The sequence below is a fragment of the Monodelphis domestica genome, chromosome 7 (assembly GCF_027887165.1).
Source record: "Monodelphis domestica isolate mMonDom1 chromosome 7, mMonDom1.pri, whole genome shotgun sequence".
Taxonomy (NCBI): domain Eukaryota; kingdom Metazoa; phylum Chordata; class Mammalia; order Didelphimorphia; family Didelphidae; genus Monodelphis; species Monodelphis domestica.
In genome coordinates, this window is record NC_077233.1 from 269,032,777 (window position 1) to 269,059,152 (window position 26,376).

A 26,376-nucleotide genomic window follows, 5' to 3' on the forward strand; every position below is an offset into this window, starting at 1 on the left:
ATGTCATAACCCTCCTCCACCCCCACCCCAGTAGGATTGGACAGAGGGAAGGAGGATAATCTTGTGTCAGGATTATTATAAAAGTCTGAGGTTGTATGTAGAAGGAGAGAGGACATTTTTGCCCCTAGAAAGCAGCTTTTGTGGGCAGATCTCTTTCCCTTTCCTTTTTCCCTCTCTTCCCCCCTTCCTTGCTATCCATTGTTTTCTCCACATAAAGCCACTTTTTCTCTGCCAGCATCTTATCAAGTCTCCTGTCTGCTCATTAGCATGATTTCTGGGGGTGCAAGCTCCCTCCAAATTCCACTGCACAAATTACTCTGTCCAACTGATTTTCTATTTGTTGCATTTGGCCAATATCCATATATTTACAACATACTTATACAGAAAAAATAGCATATATACTATATACATAATTTTACGTTTGTCCATTCAGCTGTATAACTGTGCAATCTTTATTCTTTATCCATTTGTTTTCCCATGAATGGAAAGTTATATAAACTTCTTTTGAATCATAAAATAAACTCTTTAGGGTGTTTTTTGATGTTCTGGAATTTGATATGTTCTGTACAAAGTCATCTATAAATGGGAATATATGGATCACCTAATCATTAAGATGGAATCTCTCCAGCATTTGAATGGTACATTGGATTCCCAACAAGATGATGGCAAGCACATTTCTCAAGTACAAATTCTTGTTTTAGGCCTCAAGTGGAATTAATTATGATAGAGTAATTAGATAAATACAAATTTCTCAAGCAATTTTAACTAATAATCAGTTACCACAGTGTTTATACCAGTAGAACCTAGAAACTACTTCAGGTAGTAAAAGAAAAGATATGGACACCAATGTCAATTCCACTGAAGAATGTAATATAAATTCAATGACTAAATCTTATAGAGGAGGATGACAGAAAAATTATATAATCACTATCGATCTTCAAAATAGTGAGAAACAGTGGAAAGAAAGGAAAGTTTAGGAAGATGACACACAATATCAGATTATCCAGAGGACTTTGAAGGATGATATTGAAATAACAATGAACAGTTGAAATATGGAAAAGATCTTTCAAAGTTTCTCCAAAGAATGTTTTCTTCAAAAGTAATAGTGAAACTCTAACACTTGGAATTCATCATGGGGAAAAAGCAGCTGTATTAGACCAACTATACAGAGAAGGGGTCTATGGTAGAGGTTTCACTATAAAAAGGACATTAAAGGATTGATTCTCTACCTATCTAAAAGAGGGGAGCATTCTCAGTATAAAGAAAAAATATCTTGTCAGAGAAAATATCAATAACTAATGACCAAAATAGGAATTTTGTCATCTGTGCAAAAAAAAAATGATGAGAATAAATACACATGCACTAAAAGAACGGGCTGCTTTTTACAAATTATCTTCTCCAGTACACTACATTTTTTTAGTACTAAAAAGTACTAAGAATATAAGATCCCATTGGGCATATTGTACACTGAGAATATTAACATAGATATGTGTGTATAGAGTGTGTATACACACAAATACATACAATTTGACTTGGCAGATCAGAATGATGTTTTAAAGTCTTACTTCAAACAAAGGAATTCTAACGCAAATGTCAAAATTCGACAAGAATCCCTGAAAGGTGTAATAATAGAAATGCTAGTGAAATATAGTTGATACTGTTCTAAATGGTTAGGTTAATTAAATCTTTGAGTCAAAAATATCTTTGAAAAGTAAGTGCTTTTTCTTGTTGTTTGAATACCTGAAGAACAAATTATTTCATAAAATAGCTATCATTTAACATACACCATGTAATTTATGTGTCAAGCTACTTGATTTTTATCTACAAATGCTAGGTTTTGATCATGAAAAAATTCATACCTGCAGTGATTCAAGGAGGATTTATCACATTCTCTGGAGAAACAGAATTTTAAGGCAAATGATAGAATTCTGCATGGATAGGAAAAAGATAATCACGTAACTCAATCATTTAATGAACTTGTAATGCTTCACCCTTTTGAAGGCAATATCAAAGCAATTAATGGTAAGAATTTATTTCAAGCTTCCATGATTGAAGGTTGTGGGAAGTGTAAGGAAGGAAGTACTGAGCTGAAATAGGAGAAAGGATTGTAAATGTGATTGGGGAAAGGTTACTTTGTAATTGTGGAGTATGAATATTAAATTTGTTGAGGAGAAATTTAGGATTTTTAGAAGTTGCTGGGCTAGAAGAGCTAGAACCAAAAAGAATAAAATGATCAAAAATATAAAGACTTGAGGAGAAGAATAATTAAAGCAAAAAGGGTAAATGAAGGGTAATGAAGAAAGAAAAGAAGAAGAAAAAAACAGAAGTTAAAAACATAGAAAATTAACTCAAGGAAGAAATGATGACTAAGATAAGCACAAGACAAATTGATATATTACAAGATAGCTGAAAAGATAAGGAAGTTGAGTGTGTTTTTTTCAAGGTGTTATATGCTGAAGAGATGAGAAGAGTGGTACACCTAGAATTGAAGATCCACAAAAATAACATGCAAACATATTTTAGGGCACTTAATATTAGGAAAGTGATCGAACAAAAATTTCATTACTTATTATTTAAAAGAACAAAAAATATTTACAGTGACATTCAAGGTACTGACAATATTTGAACTTTCATAAATAATTTATAATTTCAAAAATCCTCCAAAATTATATACCCCCAAATAAAGATTCCTCTCTATTATTTAAAATTTTGTTTCTTTTTGCTTTGCTTTCATTTTCTCTTCTTTTTCTCTTCTCTTTATTTTTTCTTTAATTTTTGTAAGAACCAGTGGAATATCAAAATTAACCATCTTTTACCTTGCCCTTGTAACTCATGATTACTCTATCTCTTTTTTCAATAATATATTCCTTGATAATGTCACTAGTACCACTTTATGAGACTAGCTCATCCTTGAAAATATACTACAGTTCCCTTTCACCCACCATTTGTCTATTCTCTATTGTTCTCTGGTTTATTTACAACTTTGGTTATGACTTTACACTGGGAGTATGGGTTTTAGCATTCAATGTTGCATTTCGCATTGGGGAACACTGAAAATTACAAATGTCAAATACAAAGCATTTTTCATCCTATTCCAATTTGTGACCAATTCTTGTTCCTTTCCCACACCTTTTTCAAGGATGTGTATCTGCACTGTCTGTTGGACATAAAAATACCAATGAACTAACTCCATGATATAATTTGAAAAATAAGCATTTTTCCCCTTTTATATAAACTGTTAGACTCATATTCTTTAAATTGTCATGTATCACTGAGATGGATCTCTAGTGTGTGGTGATTACTATGTCACTGAATATGGAAATACCTCACATATTAATTTTAATTTATATGTATTAATATATAATAATTAATTTAATTTTGATATATTTATACTGTTTCATATCAATTAATAACAAAATAATAACAGTCTCATATGTTAATGCCCTTAAGATGATGTACCTGATTTTGGATTTCATCTTAATCTGTTAGACTTGTTATTTGTAGTGCTTTTTGTTGTTGTTGTTTTTATTTTGATTTGCTTTTGGGCTTTAATGACAGATACACAACAACATCTATCTATATATCTTTCATTCATGTATTATTCTCACTCATCAATTTAATAAACATTTGACTGTCTTATTTGTAGAAGACATTTGTGATATATTCAAAATTTGCCCTTGATCTTAAGATGTTTACATAAATATGATTAACTTAAGGTGTTTTCATGTACAATGAGACTTTCTTCCACTTACAACTTCTGCAAACTATCCCCAATGAGAGTGGCTAATAGCTTAGAATAATCAATATCATCTTTAATTTCTCTCTTGATATTTATAAGCAAGGGGTCATTGGACATAGGTCTATGGTTGCATTTGTCAAGAGATCTTCTATGATTGTTACAAATGAATTAATTGACATGCCTTAAGGTGGCCATTTATTTTAAGTAATTTGTTATTGTCTGTAATCAACAAACATCAAACATAGCTGTATCATAGATTCTCTGAAACTATCATTCAGTTATAGAAAAGATATGTTCTAATGGAAAGAATCGTTTGTAAAAAGTGTTTATGTCCCCTTCTCATGTGTAGAATGAAGATAATTCTTTGGCAATATAGATTATTATTACCAACATTTTATCCCACTAAGAAAGCAAGAAAACGGACAGATTATTATCACTCTCTCAATAATGACCTCTCAACTTTTTGTTGGTGTTTTCAGTTCTTTTGATATCTTCTCTTACCTGAAATTTCTTATAAAGTGACCCCTTGAAACAATCATTTTTTTTTAATTTACCAAATAATTTTCCTGGACTGTTCCAAACATTCTTTTCAACCTTATTTTCCTGAGACTCATTTCTATTTTTTCAACATATAATTTTGAGGACTGAAATATTTGAATCAAAATATGGTAATTACTTAAATGTAGAAATATATCTCATGGAAAATTTGATAAATTTGTTTTGCTCTCTATCATTTTGTTGTACTTTTATTACTTTCACTTATTAATGCCGTTAGGATGATGCTTCATTTGGATTTCTGGTAAAGCTGTTAGACTATTTATTCCAATTTTCTTTTCTTACTTTATAAGCTAATACTATTCATTTTGTTCCACTGTCCTTTTTTTGTAATATTTTAGAAAAGTTTTGAGTTCTAAACTTGTGAAGCCCTTAGCAAGTAGGTCAATTGTTTACTTTATATGGCAATCTCTGGCTGACCTCTTTTGTAAGATATATATGTAAATATATACATATATGTGTATATAATTTTTTCTGTGTAAATATATGCATGTTTATATATATGTACATATATATAATTCATGTAATATTGATAGTTTCAATATATTTTGTCTTTTCCTCCATCCATTTTGTGTGAATAGAATTTGCACCCCAGTACTCTCTTGCCCAGCATCTCATTTGCATGCTCATGCTAAATGTGAACATTGTGTGTGTATGTATGTAGGGAAGATATAAGTTTTGTGCAGCTCTTCCCTCTCTCTTCTTCCTAAAACAAAGTTTAATCATGTGGTCATACTCAGGCTTAATATTTTTGTACTTTCAAGACACTATTTTATTTTGCCTGAAATAGAAAATTCTTGCCTTTTCTTATTGCCCCTCATAAATTTAGTCTCAGGCTAAGGTTTTTCACTTGCCCTCCATTCAAAGATTGATTGGGGCATGTCTCCATCTACTAGCCTTGTGAGGTTTTTACTTCTAGCCAGTACCTACTAGGGTAGCACCACCTCCAACAGGAAGTAGAATTCCAAACCAATTTAATGATTAGATCTAAAAGCACAGCCCACTCTACAATAGAACAGTGTATTACTAAAGTTTTAGAAGATCTTTTCTTACTACCATTCCTGGGATTACTTGTACCAATTGAATACTTTGAAATTAATCCATTCTTCCCCAAGGAAAAAAACAACTGAAATATATCTTGAGTAATTTCAAGATGCAGAAGGGAGATACTTCCCAGTCTCTGCAACACATCCAATATGGAGTTTATCCACATTATATACAATGTAGAAATCCCCTCAGTATAGGGAACCCCAGAGGTGTAATCAAAGGAATATAGATGGATGATGATACTAGGGAGATGAAGGAACCTTAATGAGTCTGGAGATGAATTTTAATCCTTTCAGACTCCATTGTCTTAACTGTTTCAGTTTGTTCCCCTCTAAATAGTGAAGGTGTCTCTGTAACACAGCTATCAAAATTGGAGAAAAGGACTCTTGGATTGACTGTTCACGTGTAAAACTTTCTATTGACAGTTTTGAATGATTGTATCTTGTCACGCTTATTGTATTTACTGTTGGTTTGCTTTAAAATTCAATTTTGTTTCTGTTACACTGTTTTCATTTGTAATGCCCTATCTTTATTTGTACTGCCCTATGACTGGACTAGAGAAAATACCATTAAAAAGTCCATAAAAAAACTTGGACACACCCTTTTTCTGTGGCAAAATCATAGGTCCTTATGGATGCTGTTTGTCCCCAGATCCATTGAAGTCACTTGTTGCCTTAATAGCCTTTGTTCCTTTTTGCCTTTCTTAATTGTCACATAGATGATTATGGATGGATTCCATCAAACTGGTTACAGCCTATATACCAACTTTGGAGAATCTAATGAGCTAAAAATCTCAATTGATTTTAAGAGATCTTCAGAAGTGATTTTCAGATATCTAGTAGCACCACTACCTCTGACTAATCATTTGCCTATCTTTGGTTTGTTTGTAACAAGAGGTGAGGGTCCATTTAGTAGTTGAAGTGAAGTGCAATAGCACTATTATATTCCTCACCTCTGCATTTATAAAAATGTAATGGATGATATATCAGAAGTGATTTTCATTATTGTATTCCTCACCTCCACTTTGCAATGGATGGGTCATATAAATACATGCCTTTGATGGCTGTTACAGTCTCATACCAGAGGAGGGAGGTTTCCTAAGGGGTTTGGTTACCCCCTGATAGGTTATAATCTCATCCAGGAGGTGGGAAAGATTTCCCAGGGGCTTGGTAACCCCTGGATGGCTCCCAAAAGGAGACTTTCTCATGGAGCTTGGTGGCTCCTGGATGGTTTTTATGTTTATAACTCTTCAGCTTACTCTACACTTCCACCAGAATGATCTACATTATTGATGACGTTTTAGACCCAAAATGTTTTCATCAGCAGTACAGAGGCTTTTGTTTTGTTTTGTTTTTCCTGGTTTCTCCTGCCACATTTTGGAATGATGGCAGTAAATAGACTTTATCAGAAATATCTTCACCAAGCTTAAAAGATTGGCTAGATATGGGGAACTTGTGACAAGTATCCATGAGCTTCATAGGATTTAAAAATGTCACACAGCTAATGGCTATGTGAATCTTAATGATAGAATGTTTCTTTGCTATTGTCATTAAATATGCTCATGATTTGGAGGATTTTGGTACTTCTTTGAATGTACAATAGCTGCTGTACTACTGTTTGAAAGAGCTCTTATCTGGGAAAAGAAAATTATGTACACGCACACTGTGGATCATGGCCAAGTTAAAAAGGAAATAGATCTCATTTTGGGGTGAGAAACCTTTGTATCGTGCCTCTATTTGGCTGACACCTTTTCATGGAATGTGAACTATATACTTTTTAATTTTTTTAATTTTATTATTGTTTTACCTTGTATTTGCAATAAAGTATTTGAATTTTCTTTTTTCTCTCATTTTTGTACTTGAAGCACATGTTACCAATATTAATGGTTTTGTTTTGTTTTAATTTTGCTCTATGATAATTTTAAAATGTCCATTAGCCCTAATGTCAACACTCACCCAAAAGCTTTAGACAACAGAAACCTGCCATTGATTATTAAATATTCTGAGACTTTGATTAATGATTGTATCTGATTCCAGGAGAAGGAATCACAAAAGAGCCACTGCACAGTGCAAAGGAGAACATAATTAAACTGCATGGTATTAGAAACATGAGGTAGAGGAAATCAACCGATTACATTGGGATTGATGAGATTCTGTACCAAGACAGGAGACTTGAATTTATTTTGGGGTTTGAGGAAGCAGCTATTTGACACCCTCAGATGCAGGATTCCATTGTGCCAGATCCAGACTTCAAATACCTCAGTTTGGCAGCCATTTTAACTCCACTATCCCTGAGAGCAAAGGTCAAATCAGACCAGGGAATGATATTTCCCTTCTCCTTCAAAATCTAGTCCATTTTCTCTCTCTTTCATAGTATGGCAATTTTCTGTAATCTTGGCTGATGATTTGGTAAGTCCATAATTGCTACTACAGACTTGTGGGACATAAATCATTTTAATTGGGCCCTGATTCAAGGACCTGTTATGGACTTGTTCTTTTGTTACTTAAAATTTTTGCGCATGAGACTTTCATATTTTATTTTTCATCCAGAAGTTACTTTTCTCTTTTATTTATTTATTTTATTTATGGTTTTGAATTTCTTTTCACAATTGATTTATTTACCTCATAACTCAGTCATGTATCTCGGGGTGATCTGGGTGTTGGTCAACACCCTCTTCAGGGAGTACTGTATTATTGTCATAGAATTCTAGATTTATAAAAAATATTTTTCTTGTTTGAGAGTAATTTTAGGATAAGAAACTTGCTACCTCCCCAAATCAAGAAAGTAAATTGTTGGGGAAGGTACCATAAAGAAGCCTGCAGAAACCACATGCTGCACCAAAAGATATAGAATGAACTTTGGGATGTAGTGAAATTGAACTGGGGGTTGAATGCATTTACTTTGAATATACACTCCAAAGGGGACTGCTCCCTAATTGGCTTTTTGTCAATCATTAGTTTTGTTCTCTCTCTTTTTTTTTCCTCTTATCCCCAAATCATACATACTGATGTTTCTTCACATACCTCAATTTACTAGTTCCTTAATGTACTGAAATAAGTTATTCTTCTGTTACTCCACCTCACCTACACTTAGAGATGTAGTAATACCCATATCTTGCAATCATCCAGAAATTTCATTTCCAAGTTTCCAAGTACAAAATTTCTTTATCTAAAAGTTTTATTTTTATCTTCCAACTTTTCCTATTTTACTGATTAACACTGCCCCTGTTCTTTAATCTCAGCAACACCTCTATTCTCTTTATACTTCAATTCTTTCTCAAGACATCATCTGTGATCTGGATACACTTTCCTGCCCAACAAAGTTCAACTCTACACTATCTTCTACTATCATATCCCCTGGTCCCTTGGCCTATCTCTGATCTTACCTTGCAAACTGTAACACTAGATTATTTCCATCTTTCCTTTTATTTATATGCTATTTAATGAAGTTCCAGGAAATCACTAGATTTGATCCACTACAAACTTTTTCTATTTAATTTCAAATGTATCTGTACCATAATAAGGAGTTAATTCTATGCATCCCAAGTTAATTTAGTAGTCTCCTTTCTTTACCAGATGTTCTAAATTTTTAGTGACTCCTCACTTTCCCCATGATATTCCTCCTCTAACTTCTTAGGTGAGGGATTTGCTATCTTTGATACTTCACTGAAAAAAAAAAGACTTATTTTCTATAGGTTCCTTCTTTTTCCCTCCTCATCTCACATTACTTAGACATCTTCTTCCATTTTCTCCTTTACTTCAGTCTAATAATAAGTCATGGCTTTTCTTGCCAAGCCAAAGCTCTCTATATATAATCCTTTCAGGCTTAATAAAGCCTTCCAGGCTTCTTCCACTTATTCCCCCATACCCATTCCTATTTATTCTCTTGTCTTCTAACTTATTCTCTTTTGCTTATAAATACATCATCATTCCTTTCTTATCATCAATCATCATCTCCCTCTTTCTCTCTGTCTGTTTCTCTCCCTTTAAAACTAAAACAAAAATATTTACTTAATCTGACATCACGCCATATTTTCCTCCCCCTTCACAAACTTTTAAAGAAACCATGTATACTTGGTGACTCTTCTTCCTCTTCTTTTTCTCTCTTCAAGACCTTTATTCTTGATGTTTCTGTGGTCTTTGGCTGTTGTTTTCCTTCACCTCCTATATATTTTCTTCTATGTTTTAATGATACTGCTCATTCACAGTTCTCTGATATATATGATTACTCCTTTTGAGTCTCCTTTATTGGATCTTAATTCTTGTCATACCCATAATTTGGGTGCCCCCTTCTATTCTTTTATTCCCCTCTATGGTATCTCATTCGATATTTCCATCACTTCCCTTGAGCTTAATTATTATTTTGATGCAGTTGATTGTTAGATCCAGTCAACCAGCTTGAGTTTCTCTTGAGCTAAATCTTATATCACTAAATTTCGTCTAGATATCTCAATCTACATGTCCCACCAGTGTCTCTAACATTAGATATTAAAAAAATTATCTTTTGTCACATAATTTCTTTGCTTTTGAACTTCCAAATCATGATTGACCACATATATAGTCACATTAATATGTAGAAATGATCTAAAAATTCTGACATTCTTATCACCCTTTCCCCTAACACCCCAGTTATGTAGGCTTACAACCTGTATCTTCTTTAACTTCCTTTATTTACCCCATTTGTTCAAATTGTTGCCAAATTTTATCATTTCTAACTTCACAATGTCTCTCAAATAGTTACACTCCTCTCCACTGACAAAGCCCTCACCCAATTTCATGCTCACATCATCTCTCATCTTGACTATTATAGCAACCTTCTGGTTTGTCTCCCTCTTTCAAGCTTCTCTCCACAATCCACACTCCACTTAGTTGCAAAAGTGATTTTTATAGAAGTAGATCTAGTGCAAAAGTGATTTTTATAGAAGTAGATCTATACTTCCTTGTAACTCTTTCTTTCACTGAACTTTAGTTGCTGCTTTTAATCTCCACGTTTGAATATATCCACTTTGTAGGAAATTTAAAATCTGCAATATTTCTCCTTCTTCCTTGTCCTCTTACCAGACTCTTACCAGATTTAGCTTAAATAACACCTTCTGAAAAAAGGTTATTTTCTTTTTTTTAACAGTTCATCTACGTTTTTATTTATTTATTTATTTATTTATTTTGGGTACTTAAGAAGTATTTATTGATTGACTGACATGTAATCAAACTATCTGCTTACATTTCCCCGATACACAATTCTCCACAAGACCTCACTAAGAAGGTCTTTTTCTTGTTTGACAAGGCAGTAGTGAATTTTCCTTTGAAGTTACCTTCTCTCTGCTATTTCTATATCTTTTGTTTATATTTTGTCTTCTTCAGAATATGAGCTCCTTCAGAGCAGTCCTGCATCTCCTTTTCTTTGTGCCCCTACTGCTTAGAACATAGTAAATACTTAATAAATTCTTATTAACTCATTGAATTGTAGTTTTAATTTTTGGCCTGTATTATTTCTCAAAACTGTGATAGAGGTTTCAAACCCTAGAACTGGAGTTACAGTCTGGGAAATTGATGGAGACTTAGCCACAGCAGGGGAGGGGCTTCAGCAGATATTCTGGAATATTGAGAGAGCAAGAGTTTTCTGTCAGAGAGAGGTAGTTAGCTCTCTCTAAATCCTGAGACAGCCTAAGGAAAGGTCTGGTCAAGACTTCGCTCCTCAGGAAGGACTTACATCTTTCTCCTGGTGATTGGACACTCTTCCCCCTACAGATTCCCAACTGAAGTGGCCAGCTAGAGAAGACACCAAGCAGCTTGATTCCTGGTGGAGGAGAATAGTGACTACTAGAAGCCATTCACCAAATGCCATCCTGTGATAGTTGGAATACAGGGGAAAGAGAAACCATTTTTTAAATGGCTGTGTTAGGGCAGTCAGCATATAGGATCTAGACAATGGGACTTTTCCATCTAACTTACAGCTAAAACATTCCATGTATGCTGTGTTCTTGTATGTTAGAATCTGAGTTCTTTAAGAAAATAAACTTATTTTTCTTGTTGTATGTCTAGTACTCTCTACAATGCATTACCCATTTTAAGTACTTAAAGAATGCTTCATTCACTTGTTATGTACCATTACATTCATATATCCTAATTTATTCAACTATTCACCAACTAATAGACTACCCTTCATTTTCAAGTTCTTTGCTACAATGAAAATAATTGGTGCATTTATTTTTGTACATTTTTAAATTTTCCTTTTTCTTTGTGATAAAAGCCTGCTAGTGTTATTGGTGACCAAAGATTATGTGACTTTGTGAGTTTTGTTTCAATTCCCAGTTGAAACAACAGTGCATCAGTGTGTGTTTTGCAAAGTCCTTCAACAAATGCCATTTTTTGCCACTCAGAGGTTTGAGGTAGAATTTCAGAGGCATTTCAATTCATAAATCTCTAATTATAAGAGATTTGGAGCATTTTTATATGTCTATTGAAAAGTTGCATTTAACCCTTTGAAAAAAGCCTGTTCATATCCTTTAATTACTTATCTATTGGGAACTGGCTCTTGTTATTATGTATTAGAATTGGTTCCTTTTGGTTATCAGACCATTATTAGAGAACCTTTTGCAAAATCCTTTTCCTAATCATCTGATTCCTATAAAATTATAATTACATTAATTTTGTGTGAATGCATTGCTTTTTTATGAAAAACAAGCCATCCTTCCATTTAATTTACGTTTTTGTCATCTTTTTTGCACCAAATGTTGTAAAAATGTTTAAATGTTGTTATTCCTGTTAACTATTTTGAGATTTGAGATTTTTTAGAATATCAGTTTTAGTATGATTCAATTCAATGGGGCTCTAGCATTTTTGTTCATTGGGTAATAATCTTACAATTAAATGTCTTCTAATTATATTACTATGTAGACGTAGTCTAAAACTATATACTTTTTAGCACTTTTCCCACAATCACTCTAATTATTATTACTGTGCAAGTATAAACAGGACAGGCTCATAGGATTAAGGATCATTTAAAATTTTTTCCCTTCATTTTAAAGATTTCCACTGATAAAAATATTCATCACCTTGTGGCAAAATACTAGTGGGGATTCATCCTCCAACTAGGCTCAGTTCGTTAACATGGTGATGTTTGAAGCCTTTCCAAAATGGGAGAACTTACTAGAACTTAAGTTCTACTGGCAGAGTGCTCAAGAACTTAGTATCCCATGCCATAATGAGTTTGAAAGTAGGACTTGTGGATGTTTGGTTGGAAGTTTGTAGTAAAATTAGTAACCAAACTGTTGAAAAATTATTGTCTTCACCATCACCTGTATAGTTTAGTGGGAAGAGCCTTAGACTAGAAATCAGAAAACTCAGATTGTTCACTTAAAAGAATTTTACCACTTACTTTCTTTCTGGGACCTTGGGTAAATCATTGAACTTCTATGAACCCAATAGTCTTTGTTTCTAAATTTACAAGTAATCATGCTTGCCCCATATTCTTCACACAGTATGTGTGTATATGAATATGAATCAGATTAGCACTTACTAAAAATGTAAGGTTGATTATTTTATAGCCTCTTAGTTGTGTTCACATATGTGAGCAATACTTTTTTTAAGCATGTTTTGTGGCATCATTTCAGCATCTAAAGCCTGAGGATTCATGGAGGCTCTGTGTAGGACTCACTGGTTGATAGAAAGCTGAAAACTCTTGCCAGATTTTATGATCTCAGCAGGACAGTGTCAAGAAATCAAACTGACAAACAAAATTGAAAAGCTAGCATGTTCTCTAAAACAGTGGTCTCCAAATTATTTTGATCATATTCCCCATGAGTAAAGAAAGTTGTAAGTCCTCCATATATATATGGCCAATTATTTGCTCTCTGAGCATTTACCTTTCATACTGTTTTCCCCTTACAATGCCTCTAGTACCTACACACGTTTATAGTCATAGAACTATAATAAAAATAATTTTGACATTGTTGTTAGAAAGGATGTCATTTTATTCACTCACCATCTAACGTTTCCATACCTCCTATTGTCCATGACTCCCTTATTTGTTCTCTTCTATAAATTTGAGATTGGGGACAATCTCACTCTTTTTTATACTTATCACTATTGCTTAATGTAATGTTTGGCACATAACAAGTGCTTAATAAATGTTTTTCCTTCATCTATTCATTTAGACATGCCTTCTAAATTATGTGTCCTACTGTTCCAATTTAGCTTTTATAATGCATACTCAAAAAAGAAAATCTGTTAAAGGATGAGGTGAACTTGGAATAAAAATATATTTTATTACTTGTATAATCATTTTTGTTCTCATAACAATGTTTTAGTGAAAAAAGTGATTATTAAAAAAACTCTTTGTAAAGCTGTGAAAGATAGATCAGACTTGTAAATAATAACTGTTAACAATTTTTCAATTAATTAGGTCAAAGTAGCTAGTGATGCAAACTAACTTGTTTAAGATTTAAGATTCTTTATCTAGAGACACATGGTACAGGGGCAGCTGGTTGGCTCAGTGGATTGAGAGCCAGACCAAAAGAAGGGAGGTCCTGTGTTCATATCTGGTCTCAGACGTTTGCTAGCTGTGAGACCCAGAGCAAGTCACTTAACCTCATTGACTAGCCCTTACCACTCCTCTGCCTTGGAACCAATATATGGTATTAATTTTAAGATGGAAGGTAAGGGTTTAAAAAAAAAATATATATATATATATGGTACAGCAAAGAAAGAGTAAATGAACCAGTCAGTAAACATAATGTTTTTTCTTTTTTCTATGTTTTTCTAAATATAGATATTTGTCATGAATAATGCAAAAACACTAAATATAATTCAACAAAAATCTCTCTTTTTTAATTTAATTAATTTATTTATTTTGGGAAAATTTCATTTAATTAGTTAATTTAGAATATTTTTCCATGGTTATAAGAATCATGTTTTTTCCCTCCCTTTTCCCTACCCCTCTCCCATAGCTGACGCACAATTCCATGTGTCCTTGATCAAGACCTATTTCCATATTATTGATATTTGCACTAGTATGATCATTTAAAGTCTATAACTCCAATCATATCCCCATCGACCCAAGTGACCAAGCAGTTTTTTTTTTTCTGTGTTTCCACTCCCACAGTTCCTCTGAATGTGGATAGCATTCTTTCTAATAAGTCCCTCCAAATTTTTCTGGATCATTGCATTACTGTTAGTAGAAAAGTTCATTACATTCCATTGTACCACAATGTATCAGTCTCTGTGTAGGATGTTCTCCTGGTTCTGCTCCTCTCACTCTACATCAGTTCCTGGAGGTCTTTCCAATTCACACGAAATTCCTCCAGTTCATTATTCCTTTGAGCACAATAGTATTCCATCACCTACAGATACCACAATTTCTTCAGCCATTACCCAATCAATGGCCTCCCCCTCATTTTCCAGTTTTTTGCTACCACAAAGAGCACAGATATGAATATTTTTGTATGTTTTACCTTATTATCTCTTTGGGGTACAAACCCGGCAGTGCTTTGGCTGGATCAAAAGGCAGACAGTCTTTTATCGCCCTTTGGGCATAGTACCAAATTGCCCTCCAGAATGGTTGGATCAATTCACAACTCCACCAGCAATGCATTAATGTCCTAATTTTCAACAAAAATCTTTAAGTAAAACTCCATTCCTAGTTCTCTTTTTCACATGGTTCTGTTTAATGAATGTTATCATACGTTAATTTTCTATTCTTTTCTGGATACCTTAGTTCCATTTTGGTACAAGGACTAGTAAGGTCAGTTTGTTGAGACTATAATGAAGGAAGAGAAGTGTTAAATAATAAGACTATAAATGTAAACTTTAATTTGATTGTGAAGGACTCTAAATGCCACGTCTAGCATTTGTAATTCATTCTAGAATCAATAGGGAATCATTAGATTTTGTTGAATAAGGGGAGGTGATGTGCTCAAACCTGTACTTAAGAAAACCTCTTTAGCAGCAATGTGAAGGATGGACTAAAGTGGAGAGATACTTGAGACTGGGAGACCAATTAGGAAGATATTTCAATAGTGCAAGTCAGAGTTACTTAAGGTCTAAATTAGGGTGATGGATGTGCCAATGGAGACAGATATAAGAGATATTGGATATTGTGGAATTTGAAACACAATTTTTTCAACTGGTTGAGTATTTGGTGAAGGAAAGTGAAGATTTGAAAATGGTATCAAGATTGTGTATATGAGTCCTGAAATGATGATGGAGATAAACTATCCTAAGGAAAATGGAATGCAACCAATTTTCCTACAAACATGAGGTGTCATTTGAGACCCAAAGATGTCTGATGTCCTCACTTTTGTGAGAAAGAATGAGAGAAAGAAAGGCTGCAAAAGAGAGTCAATGCAAGAGTTTGCAAAGAGAGACTTTGCCACATGCCACAAAATTTTATAGACTCTATTCTAGAGTCTGGGAAAGAGAGAAGAATAGGCACCATGAGACAATTGGGAGTCATTTGGTTCCTCTCCTTTGGGGAGAGGTAACTTCCTGTGGCTTGGTCTGTCTGAGCCAAGTGGGAGTTTTGCCTACCTTGTTCCCTGGGAAGCTGAAGCTTCCTTCTATCCTGTGATCCTGCGATCCTGGTATCTGGTGTGAGATCCTATCAAATCTGTCTCCATATTTATCATCTACCTGTGTTCTTGCATTCCTGTGTCCTGAGTGTTTCCTGATGCCTGAGAAGAAAACCGCTATCAACCCAGTAAAGCCTGTCTGTGGGAAAGGCCAGAAGCCATCTTGGGCTTAGGCTTAAGAGGGTGAACTCACCAAGAGTTCAAAGCTATCCTACTGATAAACTATAAACTTGTCCAACATGAATTTGGAGGACCAGTTAGGTAAGATAGCTATTTAGTGAGGGTTTTATAGATAGTGTAGAGAAAGGCAGCCAGAAGACTTTGAAGAAGGCTTCCTGTGAGGCCTATAGCAATGGTGGGAGGAGTGTCCAGAATTTGAAGAATAGGGATTCCTCTGGTCCTGGTCCTCCCATCCTCTTTCATTTGGATGATAATAAACCTTATCTTTAATGGTTTTAACTTTGGTCAACCAGTCTGATAGTGTTTGGGGCCTATAAGCTGCTTGTCAGGCCTACCCTTTCAGTGGTGTAACCAAAGGATTCATCACTTCCACAAACCATTTCACCAATATTACCCACCTATTTCACTTTGGAGACCTCTTTTAGGGGATTATGCTCTAGCTCTGGCCTGGTTGTGGTCTGATCTACTTCTGATGATAGGACAATAATCTCCTAGTAAAACAGAGTCAGGGTATGACAAGGGATAAAGCACAAAACTTGCACCTTCATTTGATAGCTCTTCTACCCTACTGGAGTATATTCAACAGTACCAAGAATTAGCTACTAAATTCATATGTTTTGAAATGGTAGGATAAACCCAGCATGATTCTTTAGAATGCAGTCGATTCTCTAGAACAAAAGTGACAGATGCTGCCAATTTGTTCTGGTAGGCCAGGGATGCTGAGCATTTCTACCTCAGCATGACATCTACATAGCTGTTGGATCTTATCATTTAAATAAGGCAAATACAAGAAAATTAGAAATTAGCAAGGCTTCCAGAATGCACTATGGCTGCGGTGGCAAAAATAGGGGTCACTCAGAGCCCCCTCTATGGGCACACACACACTCTTTCCCTAGCATAGATCTCACAAGAGTTCTTTTCTAGAAAGCCAGAGGGACCCAGGGCCAACCTACTCTGCTCTCCCTCTCCACAAGTGCCTAAGGACATTTCTCATATCACCCATCCCTCTAAAAGGTTCTCCATCATGACACTAAGGCAATAAATGCAGCAAATCCAGCAAATTCAATTCAGAAAATATTCACAAAATACTTTCATTTGCAAAGCACTATACTAAGCCTTTGGGATACAAAAACAACAATTCCCTGCCTTCAGAAAGGTTGCAATGCCCACTGGGGAATGAGCGGAGGTGGAGTGGGGTGTCCATAGTGGTGTACTATCACAAGGAAACACATAAATAAAATAAAAGCTAATTCCAAGATGGACAAAACACTAACAAACTCAAAGGTCACTTTGTTGTAAATTTTAAAAATTAATATTCAATACTCCAAGTGTTTTATATTTAACACTATTTATTAATATTTAACTTGAAGCAAAAGGAAAGTAAAAGTCTAGAGAGAGCTCCCCAGTTTTCCACTTGTGCCATGCCACCACCACTATATACAAACAACCTAACAATATAAGTACACTAAAAGGAAAAGGGAATTTTGGAAGGAGGAAACAATGCTGGGAGATGAAGTCCAAAGAATACAAAAATTTCCACTTATACATTGTGAATAGCAGAGTAACACATAGTGGCATAAATCATTAAATGGTGGAGTGTGCTGATTTGTCTTTGTTTGAGTAAAGGCACTTTAAAAGTCTTTAAGCAAACTGTTAAGATGTTGAAGGTCAAAATTTTGCATTTTGTAGTGCAATGGGACTATAACATAATCCAAGACTGAGCTCAAGTTTAAGTACTGGGCAAAGTCTGTCTTAATTCTCCACATCTGTTTTGCATATATTGATATACTGTGTAAGCATGTTGTCTCCCTAAGCTAGACTATCAAGTCCTTGATCTTAGGGATTGTTAACTATTTTGGGGGGGGGGTTGAATTTCTAATGCCTAGCACAATGCTTGGTATCGATAAAGGTTTAATAAATGCTTTTTGATTGATGATTTGGGCTCTAAAAATTACAAATCAAGACAGTCAATAGGAAAATCTTCAATCTTTAATATTAAAAGCCCTCATACAAGTCATATAAAACATTTATAATGCTAATATGAGATTATATAGGCTACACTTATGAAATTCCCAATAAATACATTCTGTCTCTGTTTCTCTCTGTACTTCTTTCTGTGTTTTGCTGTCTGTCTCTCAAATACATATACTCAGCCTTATGCTTCATTTTTTTTCATTGAAAGACATGACTTGGTTTGGTAAACATTATAAACCCATACCATTACCAGCAGCATTTTGAATATTTAGTATAATATACATATATATAAGAGGTACTATGTGATGAAAGTTATATGTCATTTGTTTTACTAACATAATAGAGCATGTTATATTTATAAATTGCCCAGTGTATGCATATACCTCCTTAAATATTTATCTACATATGCCTATTGTAAAGATTAAAATTAATATACAATAATTAAAATACTATCTTTTATAAGACTTATTAATAATCAGTAGAAGTAACAAAATAAAACCACATGCCCATGGCTAATCTACCTGTTCAAACAGCCCACTCCACCACAGTTGCCAACAGGAAGCAGAGAGGCCTAGACACAGAACTCCTCCCAGTTTATCTTCTGTCTACAACAGCACATAACAACAGGAAGTCAGTAGACTCCTGGGAAATGTAGTTCAAAGGTACCAGATTTCAAATTACACACTATATCTATAATGGGTCTTGCAGAAATGCAATTCAAAGTATGACAACTAGACACCATGTAAGAGGGGTTTAAAAGCTAATTAGAGGTGACAGCTATGTGCCTCAGTGGATTGAGATCCAGGTGATCCAGGGTAAGTCACTTAACCCTCAATGCCTAGCCTTTGCCACTTTTTCACCTTGGAACTTACAGTATCAATTATAACATAGAAGGTAAAAGGTTGTTTTTTTGTTTTGTTTTGTTTTTAATCTAGAGAGACAATATACACTCCTTCATTCATTCAGCCAGTACTGAGTTCCTACTACTTGTAATGCTTTGCAAGGAATAGAAAAATCATACAAAGAGAAGTTTCCTGCCTTCAGAAAGCACTATCTACTGAGAGATAATATATGTGTATAAATCACTGGAGTTTTTTTATGAGTTAAGTGAAATAGAAAAGGGAAAGTAGAGGAGCCAGAAGAACTGAGTACAGGAAGAGATTATTACTTCCTGCTGCTTGGAGTGATGAGAAAAGACTTCCTGGAGGAAGCAATCTTAAAGTGGTGTATCCATAAGCATAGTATGAGATAGTCTAACTTAAACCAAAGGGTTTAAGTTTTAACAGAGTGATATATATACATATATATATGTTTTTTTTTTTAATTTCCTATTTGCTAACGTGTGGAAAGACCAATTATTCCTAATCACCCAATATCACCAGAATCAATTACCATCCCTATGAAGTAGAAAATCATTCAAAATGCCGATCATTTCACAAGCAGGTTACGAAATTGACAAATAAATAAATATATACAATAAAATACTCCAAGCTGTTAGGGGGTTAAAAACAGCCCATCTGGCAATGATGCTTTCATCCTATAATGAAAACAAACTGTACACTCTCCTAAAGGAAACACATTTAAGTGATTGATGCACATATAAATGCAATTTGTCTCTTAAGAGCTATTTAACCACCAACTAAATAAAAACCTGTTCAGATTTCAAGGACTTCTGTCTGGGAAGTATGTTCCATGTGCCTATTGGATAGATATTCAAAGATTTTAAAGGTTACTCTTAGCTTATGAAGAAAACAATGAAGATTACACATTTTGCATGTACATATTATTTGTCTGCAAAAACATTAATTCAGATTTGACATAATGAATCTCACAGATTGACTTAATTCTCATGTGTGTGTATGTGTGCAGGTCTTACTGAATGCCCTTAGGCCATTAAGACACAGGTTATCAACTGAATTAGCATTATCATTTTTTCTGGTACTGCCTTACTCATTGTGAAAGATTTTTTAAGCATGTTAACTTCACCTCAACTATTATCACCATTTTTATAAATTGAGAATTAGTGAATTCATAGTTAATGGAGTTTTATTTTATTTTTCAAGTCCAACGTGAAGTTCACAAAGACATTGATTAGTTATATAGGTCAAATGTGAACAAAAGAAAATGAAGTCTTCATTTTAAATATGTGTCTTGAGGGGAAAGGTTTTCTTCTTGGCAAAGTAGGTGACTATATACGATGCAATTTCTGCAAGGTCTCAGTGCTAAAAATCTCCTTTTTCCCTCATATTATGGCTAGAATTATACTTCTTCCCTTAAAGTAGAGCCCTGTTAAATCAGAATTTTATCTGATGGAAGGTAATGTTTTTAAAAGGGGTGTGATTTGAGCAGTACCAGATCAATTAAAAAAATTCCTCAATGGACAATATTAAAGAAACAAACTTTATTGGAAGCAGTAGTTCTTAGGAAGTTAGACATGTACCCTGGAAAGTGTCTGATTTGTCCTCAGTGATTGGGGCTCTGTTCACTATGATTGATGACTTAAGACGGGGGGATGGACTCTAGCCAGAGAAGCTGCTACCTCAAAGGTCTATAAAAGTAAACTGTGAAATATTCCATCCTTTTCTACCTTTTTTCTTGTCCCTTGGTACATTCATACTTCTGTGTACTTTCAAAATGGAGTGATAATCAAAAGAGATTTCTTCTTCACATATTCATCTACCCTCAGGAACCCAAAATAATAATTTTCAGAATGTATAAACTACATGGAGACTAGTATGGGTTTATTCAAGTGAATCTAATTGGAGTGTTTCTGGATATTCCAAAACTGAATGCTTTCTTCTATTTTCATGTTTCTTATAGAATGGATATCAATAGCCTAGGCCAGTGATGGTTAACCTTTTAGAGATCAAATACCCAAACTGTAACCTTCACACTGCATGTGAACCCCTCCCTGCCCTTATCCCAGATAGGAGAGGGAAGAAGCACACCCATTGGGCTGCTGGGTAGAGGGGATGGACACGTGAGAAATGTCCTTAGGTACATGTGGAGAGGGGGAGGGGAGCAGCCCCCTCCAGCATGTTCTGGTACATGTGCCATAGGCTTGCCAATAATGGGCCTACAGTGAGTAATCCTGAATTTTGAGAATTAATGAATTCAAGAGTCAGTGGGCATCCTTTTAGAAGAAGACTCCCTTAACAACCAACTTATAGGAGCAGATGAAGCATTAAAGCCATGAAATGAAGTACTATCTGGCTAAGAGTCCATGATATTGTTGTGAGAACTTTTAATGGTAAATATGGAAATCAAATAGAAATATTAGTATACCAATCCCTCAGTGGCTGAGTGTTTTTTTTATTTTCCTGTGTTTTTTCATATATATATATGTATGAGTTTTTGACACTTTATGTATTTTAGTGGTTATTGAAATGAAAACTGTCTTAAAGCTGATATCTATATTATATATGGCATATCATTAAGAGAAAGGACCCTGCTATCTACATTTTGGAATATCTAGACAGAAAATTATTTAAACTTTTTAGGGGTATGATTTTCCTTAAAAAAATCAAGGAATCCAGGTGAGATCCCAAGCAAAACAAATTAATTTACTACTCTGTGATCAAGATTTGTACTTAATTAATATAAGCCAAGAGCCCATTCAGGGTTCCTAGATGATGACAAAGTTGTTACTTTGACATACATGCTTTAGTGTTAATAAAGAAAGTTATTATAGGTTGTGGGAACAATTAGCAAGAGAGCACTGTGCCTAAGATGAAGAAGTGCTATCTAGAAAGGAGAAGGATATAGAATTCAGAGAATGGGAACATTAGGAACACTTAATTTATTAAACAGTTTGGTCTAGGTTTAGTTCCAGAGAAGTGAGAAGTTCAGTGGAGAAGGCGAAAGACAACTCTCTTCTAGCCAGATTTTTTAACCTTTGGCTGCTTTATGTAAAGGAAAAGTCCTTAGACCAGCTAACCTACACTCTCTTCCTGTGTCTACTTCTGACTTTCTCTGCTGCTATATCATGTCCTGACATGGATATCTTCTTGCCCTTCCTTCAACATTTTAGCTTTCTTTTATGTATATTAAAATGAAATTTCTTTGAGGGCTGAAATTGCCTTTCTTTTTGCTTGTGCTTGTATTGTTAGCACTTAGCACAGTTCCTAGTGCATAGTAAGTGCTTGATAAATGCTTTTTGTCAGGTCTTGCCTTATTTCATTTCTGAACAAGTTCAATAAATTAGACAAATATAAAAGAGAACTCGATTTGGAATTATGAGAATCAACCTTATAAGCCTAATTCAGTGAATTTGTAGCTGGGTAGACTTTGGTAAGTCACTCAATATCAATTTCTTCTTGTATAAAATGGAGATACTAATAGACATATGTTATATTTAATTATAAAAGAGTTTTTATTATTGTTAGTGATATTACCAAGTTATATTTTGGAAATATAAATTGGTTATTATTGTTCTTTCTTTTCAGAGCCATAGCCTCCCTGTATATTATATCATATTGTGCTCTACCATACCAGTTCTCCTCCAGTCATACCACATTTTCTACCTCTAGTCAGGTAGGCCCTAGCACACTTGTTAAGTGTGGTTGGGAAGTCTCTAGTGTGGCGGCATATCTGATAGAAAGCACTCTTTCTTATCACATGCATCAGTAGTTTCAAATTAATTTGATTTTGAAGTGGCACACCTACAGATGATATGAGATGCAGTATGAATATGAAATGTCCTCCCAGCCTTGGCATTAGTTCATGCTGTACTTATTTCTTTGATAAGGAAAGTAAAAGTAATTATATTTAATTTTTTTGTTTTTTTTTCCCTTTTATTCAGTGAGTTTGTACAAGAATGTTCAAATATGACAAAAATTCAGATCAACCAATAACATCTTTAGGTAATTCATATTTTTCAAAAACAAAGTGATGATAAAGAAGAAAATATATGAGTAATGATAATTATATGTGCAATTTCTATAAATTGAGATGAGAAACATGATAGGTAGACAAATAGGCCGACAGGTAGACAAATAGGCCGACAGATAGGTAGATAGTGTCAACTTTGTTTTATGAAATCCCAAATTGACCCTTGATGAAGATAATCTGTCTTCAAGAAACTCCCAGACTGACCCTTGTCCCAGACTGAACAGACTGCCCTCAAACATTTAGGATAAACAGATACAGTCAAATCTTAACTGCCTTTGGTTTTTTTTTTTGTTTGTTTCTTGTATCTTATCTAGGCAGCTCCCAGACACCCTAGCCTCTGCCTATACTTCTTTTCCAAGCCTTTACTTCCTAAAGTATATATATATATATATATCCCCAAGTTGTTTTTTTTTTTAGTTTAGTAGAAATTCTCATTATTAGTGTCTTTCCTAAGACAGTGCTCCCAAAGTGGAGAGACTGTGGGATGACTGTGCCTTGTCTCCCTCATCCTGATTAAACACAACTCTAATAGAATGACTCAGGTAGTTATGAGTTATTTTTCAAGGTGATAATAGATAGAAAGAGAGAGAGAGAGAGAGAGAGAGACAGAGAGAGACAGAGAGAGAGAGACAGAGAGACAGAGAGACAGAGAGACAGAGAGACAGAGTGACAGAGAGACAGAGAGACAGATGGATAGATATAGATAGACAAGATGCCAAATAATCTTATTTAGTTGTCTGAATCCCTAGGCATCTTATTCCAGAAGCAAAAGAATATTCTTAGTCTTTGCATTTCGCTTTGATTCATTATTTTAGTTTTTTTTTTTCCTTACAGTTCATATACTTTTAGATTTCCCAGGACTCTCCTCTATTTTAGTAAGAAATGAACAAAAGGGCAAAGGAATGAAGCAGAATTTTGGCATAAGGTGGGGGGAACCTTCAACAACCATATTTCAATCACACACACTCAGCCAGGTAACAGCCTATGTTTATGGAGAGCAAGTTTCCAAATAGAAATGAGGAATGATTTTGGAGAACTGTAATATTGCCCTCAGGCAGCACACCTTTCCATCAAGAATGAAAAATGTCAAAAGAAATAGGCAATCTATTGTTGCTCTTCAGTCTATTTTATAATATGCAGTAGCTTTGCTGATGTTAATACTGAGTCAAAAATTCTTTCAGGAAAGAATTATCTTTCTCATAAATCAAGAAACTTATTTCACAAAAATAAAAGCAGGAAAGAAAAGCCTTTTTTCTTCCCTCACAGACTCAGTAGTGTGTAGTTTTAAGATGCAAGGATAGAACAATGCAAGTTTTTCTTCTCTATCTCTCACCAAACAGGAATGCTTTCTGAAACATTAGCATGAGGTTTAAAGAATTTCTCTGCCTCTCAAAGGCATCTGTAAGCTTCCTAACTTGGTGCTGTTGCTTCAAAAAGAATCCACTCTGTGGCATTAACTTAGGTGACACTTTCCTTTTCAATGAAACCTTCTAAGGATTGCAAAAGGACCTCGAAAAGCAATTGAAATTGAAAAGTAATTTTGTTGTTGTTGTAAGAATACATCAAAAAGGTTTATAGGTGCAATAAATGTAGTATTAGTTACAGGAAGATTATAAAAATTGCTGCCTAGGGTTCCAAGGACACAAAGGACCCTGAGTAATACAAAAAATTAATTATCTCAATAGTGTTGTCACTAATAGATGGGTAAGATGAGACAAAGCTGTAGTGGTCATTGACCTTGGCTTTAATAAATACTTTTTGTTTTACTCCACACTGAACTGAAGAAAATTGGGTGCAGAACTCAAATTGTTATGTGAGCATATCATCAAATGGCCAGGAGATCATAGATTTAGAGCATGAAGGGAACCTGGAGGTCAGTTATTCCAACCTACTCATTTTATAAACAATGAAACTGACGCTTAAGTGTCTTGCTCAAAGTCACTTAAGAAGTGACAGAATTGGTATTTCAAAGGCACAGAACCACAGAATTTTTGAGTTGAAAATTATTGAAATAATGATCTAGTCCATACCCAAAATAATTCCTTTCTAAAACTTTCCCAATAGATGCTTCTCTAGCTCTTCTTGAAGACATGCAAAGGGACAAGTAATCAATCACCATCTAATGCAATCTGATGATTCTACTTTTGAAATATCATTATTGTCTAGATCTTCCTGATATTAAGCCTAAATTTGCTTCTTTGCCACTTTCATCCACATATCCTGATTCTTTATTATGGGATGAAGCAGAACAAACCCAATCGTCCTTCCTTATGACATCTCTTCAAATAACTGAACTAGGCTATTTTTCCCCATCGTCCCCAGAATGGACATTACTTCAAATGATTCTCATAAAGCATAGACTTAAGATTATCCTTCATCCTGATAACCCTCTTCTGAATATTCTCCATACTCTCAATGTCCTCTTTAAACTATACTATCCATAAGTAATATATATAATGTGTGTGTAATAATCTGGTTAGAACAGAGGACAAACGTTTTATGACTTTATTACCCCTAGAATCCCTCTCTTAATACTGCTTAAGGTTAATCAATAAATAATAATAATAATTAGCACTTATTTTGTATTTTCAGATTTGCAAATAACTTTATATAGGTAAACTCTTTTTATGTTCAGAGCAATACTAAAAGATAAGTGGTCTTATTATTCCCATTTTATAGATGAGGAAACTTGGGCAAAGGAAGTTATATGAATTGTCTCGGGTAACTTAGCTAAGGAACTTCTGAGGCAGAATTTCAGGGCTTCTCTGACTTGAAGTCCTTTGTTCTATCCATTGAGCCATCTTAGGTGCATTAGCTAGACTTTTACCTGATGTCTAATGCCATTAGCTTTTTTGAATGCCTTTTCACTTGGTTCTTATCATGCTTATAATTCACTAAAATCTTTTCCTTTTTTTAATCAAATTGCTATCTAAGCATACTTACTGTATCTTGCTCTTGTGAAACTATTTTATTTTAGCCCAAACACAAGATTTTCTGTGTTTCCCTATAGAATTTCATTAGATTAAGCTCAATGTTCTATCATCTATATTTAGCTCATATCCAGGACTCCAAATCCAGCATTATTCTGGACAATATCCAGTTGAATACTCTCAAAGTGAATCAAAAACATTGTCTGTTGGGGAATATTAAGCACTGACTGTGTGATCATCAAACTCAAAGAGCTTCTAACCCATTTGGAAAGGCAAAATAAAAGAAAATAAACAATAAACAAGTACCTGTCTTCTTTAATTAAGACAACTCACACTTGATTCTTTTTTTGCTAATACTGTCTTATTTGATTTCCACTGTCCCTCTGTATGATAGGTATTACAAATAATTATTCTACTAAAACAAATTAGAAAACTGATATGTAAAGTGGCTAATTGATTTGGCTACAGCTATACATCTAAGTGTGAGAGGTTGG

General features: G+C 34.3%; 1 long non-coding RNA gene across 1 annotated transcript in view; it reads right to left on the reverse strand.

The window, feature by feature from the left end:
• LOC103100616 (uncharacterized) overlaps positions 1-26,376 on the reverse strand; it is a 64,921-nt gene that overhangs the window by 34,876 nt on the left and 3,669 nt on the right. The gene's annotated exons all lie outside the window — the stretch shown is intronic.